The sequence below is a fragment of the Oncorhynchus keta genome, unplaced genomic scaffold, assembly GCF_023373465.1.
Source record: "Oncorhynchus keta strain PuntledgeMale-10-30-2019 unplaced genomic scaffold, Oket_V2 Un_contig_20863_pilon_pilon, whole genome shotgun sequence".
NCBI lineage: Eukaryota > Metazoa > Chordata > Actinopteri > Salmoniformes > Salmonidae > Oncorhynchus > Oncorhynchus keta.
In genome coordinates, this window is record NW_026282211.1 from 42,501 (window position 1) to 51,250 (window position 8,750).

Below are 8,750 nucleotides of genomic sequence, written 5' to 3' on the forward strand. Positions count from 1 at the left end.
GTTGTGTCCTATAGGGGAATGACATGGTGTGGTTGTGTCCTATAGGGGACTATGACATGGTGTGGTTGTGTCCTATAGGGGACTATGACATGGTGTGGTTGTGTCCTATAGGGGAATGACATGGTGTGGTTGTGTCCTATAGGGGACTATGACATGGTGTGGTTGTGTCCTATAGGGGAATGACATGGTGTGGTTGTGTCCTATAGGGGACTATGACATGGTGTGGTTGTGTCCTATAGGGGACTATGACATGGTGTGGTTGTGTCCTATAGGGGACTATGACATGGTGTGGTTGCGTCCTATAGGGGACAATGACATGGTGTGGTTGTGTCCTATAGGGGAGAGATTCAAATGGGAGTGAATTCACTGCCACTGTCCATAACTCTCTCCCCCCATGGTCAGTGGAAAGGATGGAAGGAGGAGAAATACATGGAGTTCTCTAAATTCCTGGGAGGGAGGGAGGGAGGGAGAGGGAGAGAGATAGGGAGGGATAGAGAGGGAGGGAGGGAGGGATAGAGAGGGAGGGAGGGAGGGAGGGAGAGAGGGAGGGAGGGAGGGATAGGAGGGAGGGAGGGAGGGGAGAGGGAGGGAGGGATAGAGAGGGAGGGAGGGAGGGAGGGATAGAGAGGGAGGGAGGGAGGGATAGAGAGGGGAGGGAGGGAGGGAGGGATAGAGAGGGAGGGAGGGAGGGAGGGAGAGGGAGGGAGGGAGGGATGGATAGAGAGGGAGGGAGGGAGGGATGGAGAGGAGGGGAGGGAGGAGGGAGGGTGGGAGATGGAGGGAGGGAGGGAGGGAGGGAGGGAGGGAGGGTGGGTGGGAGAGGGAGGGAGGGAGGGAGGGAGGGATCATACAGTCAGTCATCTTTCCCTTCTCTCTCTCTCATCTCCATAACAGAGCCAGACAGACATGAACCAACCAGCCCTCATTAGAATGGCACCTCACATCCTCCCTCGTGTGTGTGTGTGTGTGTGTGTGTGTGTGTGTGTGTGTGTGTGTGTGTGTGTGTGTGTGTGTGTGTGTGTGTGTGTGTGTGTGTGTGTGTGTGTGTGTGTGTGTGTGTGTGTTCACCAGCCAGCCAGTCTTCTACTGGTGTCTATAGACCTGGTATAAACCACACCGAGTCAGTCGCCACGGTGATAACTATCATTAACATAGATTACAGGTCTGCCCAGCTTAAAATACACACACACACACACACACACACACACACACACACACACACACAGACAGAGATGGAGACACACGTAGGCACACAGGGATCAATACTGTCATACTGTGATAATGGTAGGGTCTGCCCTGTGTACTGTATACAGAGAGAGAGGAGAGAAGGAACACAGAGAAGAGGAATGTGAGAGAGAGAGATGGACGTATAGATCTGAGTGGAAGTCTATCGGTATATTCTAGTGTCTGCCAGTACAGGATATACATTACCATATACATGAAGGGACTCTGCATTACACACTCCTTATTATCTCTGTAGAGAGGGGAACAAGTCTCCCAGCAGCTAAACAGGAGTGTGTGTGTGTGGGTTAGTGTGTGTGTGGGTTAGTGTGTGTGTGGGTTAGTGTGTGTGTGTGGTGTGTGTGTGTGTGTGTGTGTGTGTGTGTGTGTGTGTGTGTGTGTGTGGGCACACACTGGTTGGACCTTGTTCTCTTTCGAGGTTTATATTGTAATGTGTGTTTTTATTGTGTGCAAACACACACACACACACACACACACACACACACACACACACACACACACACACACACACACACACACACACACACACACACACACACACACACACACACACACACACACACACACACACAACACACAGAACACACACACACACGGCAGTGGGGGACCCAGTTCTACAAACACACAGGAGGGAGAGAGGAGGTGGGGGGAGAAGGAGGGAAGAGGGGGGGGAGAAGGAGGGAAGAGGGGGGGGAGAAGGAGGGAAGAGGGGGGGAGAAGGAAGAGGGGGGGGGGGGGAGAAGGAGGGAAGAGGGGGTACGAGGGAAGGAGGAAGAGGGGGTACGAGTGAAGGAGGGAAGAGGGGGGTACGAGGGAAGGAGGGAAGAGGGGGGTACGAGGGAAGGAGGGAAGAGGGGGGTACGAGGGAAGAGGGGGGTGGGGGGGAGGAGGGAAGAGGTGGGTGGGGGTGGTGGAGGGGAGGAGGGTCGACAAAAGGAGTGATTCTTCAGAGATCTGTCTGCTCCAGTGTTGCTTCAAAAGTTTAAATATGAGCGTGTGACTCCTCCCCCTTCTTCACATAACTTCTCCAACAGGTGTCTGTGATTGGTTGGGAGTTGCATGTGCGCTGGGAAGCCCCTCCCCTTTGCCATGTGCTCTCTACTGCTCCACTGAACAGGAACATCACTAGAGAGAGAGAGAGAGAACTATGTACAGAGAGAGAGAACTATGTAGAGAGAGAGAGAACTATGTACAGAGAGAGAACTATGTACAGAGAGAGAACTATGTACAGAGAGAGAGAGAGAGAACTAGAGTGTGAGTAATGGAGTAGGAGGGGGGAGAGTGTGAGTAATGGAGTAGGAGAGGGGAGAGTGAGTAATGGAGTAGGAGAGGGGAGAGTGTGAGTAATGGAGTAGGAGAGGGGAGAGTGTGAGTAATGGAGTAGGAGAGGGGAGAGTGTGAGTAATGGAGTAGGAGGGGGAGAGTGTGAGTAATGGAGTAGGAGAGGGGAGAGTGTGAGTAATGGAGTAGGAGAGGGGAGAGTGTGAGTAATGGAGTAGGAGGGGCGAGTGTGAGTAGTAATGGAGTAGGAGAGCGGAGAGTGAGTAATGGAGTAGGAGGGGGGAGAGTGTGAGTAATGGAGTAGGAGGGGGGGAGAGTGTGAGTAATGGAGTAGGAGGGGGAGAGTGTGAGTAATGGAGTAGGAGAGGGGAGAGTGTGAGTAATGGAGTAGGAGGGGAGAGTGAGTAATGGAGTAGGAGGGGGGAGAGTATGAGTAATGGAGTAGGAGGGGGGGAGAGTATGAGTAATGGAGTAGGAGGGGGGGAAGAGTGTGAGTAATGGAGTAGGAGAGGGGGAGAGTGAGTAATGGAGTAGGAGGGGGAGAGTGTGAGTAATGGAGTAGGAGGGGAGAGTGTGAGTAATGGAGTAGGAGAGGGGGAGAGTGAGTAATGGAGTAGGAGAGGGGAGAGTGAGTAATGGAGTAGGAGGGGAGAGTATGAGTAATGGAGTAGGAGAGGGGGGAGAGTAATGGAGTAATGGGAGGAGGGGAGAGTGTGAGTAATGGAGTAGGAGAGGGGAGAGTGTGAGTAATGGAGTAGGAGAGGGGAGAGTGTGAGTAATGGAGTAGGAGAGGGGAGAGAGTAATGGAGTAGGAGAGGGGAGATGGAGTAATGGAGTCGGAGAGGGGAGAGTATGAGTAATGGAGTAGGAGGGGGAGAGTGAGTAATGGAGTAGGAGGGGGAGAGTGAGTAATGGAGTAGGAGAGGGGAGAGTATGAGTAATGGAGTAGGAGAGGGGAGAGTGTGAGTAATGGAGTAGGAGGGGGGAGAGTATGAGTAATGGAGTAGGAGGGGGGGAGTGTGAGTAATGGAGTAGGAGGGGGGGAGTGTGAGTAATGGAGTAGGAGAGGGGAGAGTGTGAGTAATGGAGTAGGAGGGGGAGAGTATGAGTAATGGAGTAGGACGGGGGAGAGTATGAGTAATGGAGTAGGAGAGGGGAGAGTGTGAGTAATGGAGTAGGAGAGGGGAGAGTGTGAGTAATGGAGTAGGAGAGGGGAGAGTGAGTAATGGAGTAGGAGGGGAGAGTGAGTAATGGAGTAGGAGGGGGGAGAGTATGAGTAATGGAGTAGGAGAGGGGAGAGTGGGTAATGGAGTAGGAGGAGGGGAGAGTGTGAGTAATGGAGTAGGAGGAGGGGAGAGTGTGAGTAATGGAGTAGGAGGGGGGAGAGTATGAGTAATGGAGTAGGAGAGGGGAGAGTGGGTAATGGAGTAGGAGAGGGGAGAGTATGAGTAATGGAGTAGGAGGGGGAGAGTGGGTAATGGAGTAGGAGGGGGGAGAGTGGGTAATGGAGTAGGAGCGGGGAGAGTGTGAGTAATGGAGTAGGATGGGGAGGGGGGGGTGGTGTGTATGTATTTGCTGTGATCGGTTACTGTGTGTGGTTTTGCCAAGTGTGCGTGACGTTGGTGTGATGTGCTTGTGGTCTGGGACGTGTGGTGTGTTTGGTCTGCCTGAGTGTGTGGTGTTGTGTGCTGGGTGTCATGTCTCTGGTTAGGCGGATGTGCTCTTGTGTGGCTATTGATCTGCAGAGCTAAGGACATCTGGAGTAACACACACACACACACCAGCTGGGCTTTTCCAACTGGGGATTCACACGGAACCACACACACACATTCACTCTGCTGGTAGAGTTCAAACCCATGCACAAGCCCCCCCCCCACACAGGGCCAGTGGGACAGAGTTAAAGCTCTGCCAAGTAGACATCAGGGGCCTTCCACGATCGGTTACCATAGCAGCCTCTGTCTGTCTGTCTGTCTCTCAGTCCTCCTCTCAGTGGCAGGCCAGAGGCCTGATAAAGAAACTAAATAGTGAGTTCTGCCAGGAGAGAGCCTCAGTGTGTGTGTGACTCTCTCAGGGCTGTTCTGATTGGCGAGGCTGGCCTGTGTGACACAGGAGGCAGGTGTGTGATTGGTTGAGAGGAGCACCACTCTGCTTCTGCCTCTGCCACAGCCTGTTGTGAGGGCAGACTGGCACACACACACTCTTAAGAACACATTCACACACACACACTTAAGAACACACACACACTCTTAAGAACACATACACACATTTAGAACACACACACACTCTTAAGAACACATGCACACACACACTCTTAAGAACACACACACACTTTAAGAACACATACACACATTTAGAACACACACACACTTTAAGAACACACACACATTTAGAACACACACACACACTCTAAGAACACACGCACACACACACACTTTAAGAACACATACACACTTTTAGACCACACACACACTCTCTAAGAGCACACGCGCACACACACTCTTAAGAGCACACGCGCACACACACTCTTAAGAACACATGCGCACACACACTCTTAAGAACACACGCGCACACACACTCTAAGAACACACGCGCACACTCACTCTTAAGAACACACACACACTCAAGAACGCACGCACACACACTTTAAGAACACATACACACTTTTAGAACACACACACACTCTCTTAGAGCACACGTGCACACACACTCTTAAGAACACACGCACACATTTAGAACACAGACACACATTTAGAACACAGACACACTCTTAAGAACACACGCACACATTTAGAACACAGACACACATTTAGAACACAGACACACATTTAGAACACAGACACACATTTAGAACACAGACACACATTTAGAACACAGACACACATTTAGAACACAGACACACATTTAAGAACACACGCACACATTTAGAACACAGACACACATTTAGAACACAGACACACATTTAGAACACAGACACACATTTAGAACACAGACACACATTTAGAACACAGACACACATTTAGAACACAGACACACATTTAGAACACACGCACACATTTAGAACACAGACACACATTTAGAACACAGACACACTCTTAAGAACACACGCACACATTTAGAACACAGACACACATTTAGAACACAGACACACATTTAGAACACAGACACACTCTTAAGAACACACGCACACATTTAGAACACAGACACACATTTAGAACACAGACACACTCTTAAGAACACACGCACACATTTAGAACACAGACACACATTTAGAACACAGACACACATTTAGAACACAGACACACTCTTAAGAACACACGCACACATTTAGAACACAGACACACATTTAGAACACAGACACACTCTTAAGAACACACGCACACATTTAGAACACAGACACACATTTAGAACACAGACACACATTTAGAACACAGACACACTCTTAAGAACACACGCACACATTTAGAACACAGACACACATTTAGAACACAGACACACACTTAGAACACAGACACACTCTTAAGAACACACGCACACATTTAGAACACAGACACACATTTAGAACACAGACACACTCTTAAGAACACACGCACACATTTAGAACACAGACACACATTTAGAACACAGACACACATTTAGAACACAGACACACATTTAGAACACAGACACACGGATGCAGGCATCAAAACACGCTCACTTGTAGAACATTGACTCTCACACTGTGTGTTGTTTAGGCTGCGGGTGTCGTCCCAGAGATATCAGAGAGTCAGGTAGTCAGTCGTCTGTGTCTTTCTTATTCTCTCTCTCTTTTCACCTCTTCCCTCTTTTGTCACTAAGTACTCAGACATGTGTTGGTCACAATCTGCTGACACACACACACACACACACACACACACACACACACACACACACACACACACACACACACACACACACACACACACACACACACACACACACACACACACACACACACACACACACACACACACACACACACACACACACACACACACACACACACACACACACACACACACACACACACACACACACACACACACACTGTCAGCTGGGCCCCTCCTGGTGACCATCTGGCCACTGAGCCAGGAGTCCCTGACTTCTCTCTCTCTCTCTCTCCTACGTCTTCTCATCCTACCTAATATAATGTCTCTTCTTCTCATCCTACCTAATATAATAGTCTCTTGTTCCTGAAGTCTTCTCATCCTTCCTAATATAATAATGTCTCTTCTTCTCATCCTACCTAATATAATAATGTCTCTTGTTTCTGAAGTCTTCTCATCCTACCTAATATAATAATGTCTCTTCTTCTCATCCTACCTAATATAATAATGTCTCTTGTTTCTGAAGTCTTCTCATCCTACCTAATATAATAATGTCTCTTCTTCTCATCCTACCTAATATAATGTCTCTTCTTCTCATCCTACCTTATATAATAATGTATCTTGTTCCTGAAGTCTTCTCATCCTACCTAATATAATGTCTCTTCTTCTCATCCTACCTAATATAATAATGTCTCTTGTTTCTGAAGTCTTCTCATCCTACCTAATATAATGTCTCTTCTTCTCATCCTACCTAATATAATAATGTCTCTTCTTCTCATCCTACCTAATATAATAATGTCTCTTCTTCTCATCCTACCTTATATAATAATGTATCTTGTTCCTGAAGTCTTCTCATCCTACCTAATATAATGTCTCTTCTTCTCATCCTACCTAATATAATAATGTCTCTTGTTCCTGAAGTCTTCTCATCCTACCTAATATAATAATGTATCTTGTTCCTGAAGTCTTCTCATCCTACCTAATATAATGTCTCTTCTTCTCATCCTACCTAATATAATAATGTATCTTGTTCCTGAAGTCTTCTCATCCTACCTAATATAATAATGTCTCTTGTTCCTGAAGTCTTCTCATCCTACCTAATATAATAATGTCTCTTGTTTCTGAAGTCTTCTCATCCTACCTAATATAATAATCTCTTGTTCCTGAAGTCTTCTCATCCTACCTAATATAATAATGCCTAATATAATAATGTCTCTTGTTCTTCTTCTCATCCTACCTAATATAATAATGTCTCTTGTTTCTGAAGTCTTCTCATCCTACCTAATATAATAATGTCTCTTCTTCCTGACGTCTTCTCATCCTACCTAATATAATAATGTCTCGTGTTTCTGAAGTCTTCTCATCCTACCTAATATAATAATGTCTCTTGTTTCTGAAGTCTTCTCATCCTACCTAATATAATAATGTCTCTTGTTTCTGAAGTCTTCTCATCCTACCTAATATAATAATGTCTCTTGTTCCTGAAGTCTTCTCATCCTACCTAATATAATAATGTCTCTTCTTCTCATCCTACCTAATATAATAATGTCTCTTGTTCCTGAAGTCTTCTCATCCTACCTAATATAATAATGTCTCTTGTTTCTGAAGTCTTCTCATCCTACCTAATATAATAATGTCTCTTGTTCTGAAGTCTTCTCATCCTACCTAATATAATAATGTCTCTTGTTTCTGAAGTCTTCTCATCCTACCTAATATAATAATGTCTCTTGTTTCTGAAGTCTTCTCATCCTACCTAATATAATAATGTCTCTTGTTTCTGAAGTCTTCTCATCCTACCTAATATAATAATGTCTCTTGTTTCTGAAGTCTTCTCATCCTACCTAATATAATAATCTCTTGTTCCTGAAGTCTTCTCATCCTACCTAATATAATAATGTCTCTTGTTTCTGAAGTCTTCTCATCCTACCTAATATAATGTATCTTCTTCTCATCCTACCTAATATAATAATGTCTTGTTTCTGAAGTCTTCTCATCCTACCTAATATAATAATGTCTCTTGTTTCTGAAGTCTTCTCATCCACCTAATATCTTGCTCTTTGTGTCTTTTTCCTGAGCCTAATTTAATAGCAGTCACACAGTCTCATTACACAGACAGACTGTCATCCTACCTAATTATAACAATGACAGGCTGTGCTTTTCTGTCTTCTCTCCTACTCTGTTTTAATGTCTCTCTGCTACTGGTAATAATGCCCACATTGGAGACCTAATACAGATAAGGGGGCTGTTGATTTACCAAGGAAGGAATACGACCAGTGTTCTCTTCTCACCTAATATCTCACTTCCTCTTCTTCTCTCTGTCTGTCTCTCCTACCTCTCTGTCTGTCTCTCTGTCTGTCTCTCTGTCTGTCTCTAATATAATAATCT

The 8,750-nt window shown here is 46.2% G+C and overlaps 1 long non-coding RNA gene across 1 annotated transcript; it reads right to left on the reverse strand.

The window, feature by feature from the left end:
• Window positions 1–6,772: 6,772 nt before the first annotated feature.
• LOC127920838 (uncharacterized) lies at window positions 6,773–8,243 on the reverse strand. Its single transcript, XR_008107634.1, has 5 exons — window positions 8,031–8,243; window positions 7,691–7,822; window positions 7,603–7,646; window positions 7,345–7,418; window positions 6,773–6,938 (listed from the first exon to the last, which is right to left on the reverse strand). It is a non-coding gene; the product is annotated as an uncharacterized LOC127920838 (long non-coding RNA).
• Between the last annotated feature and the right edge of the window lie 507 nt (window positions 8,244–8,750).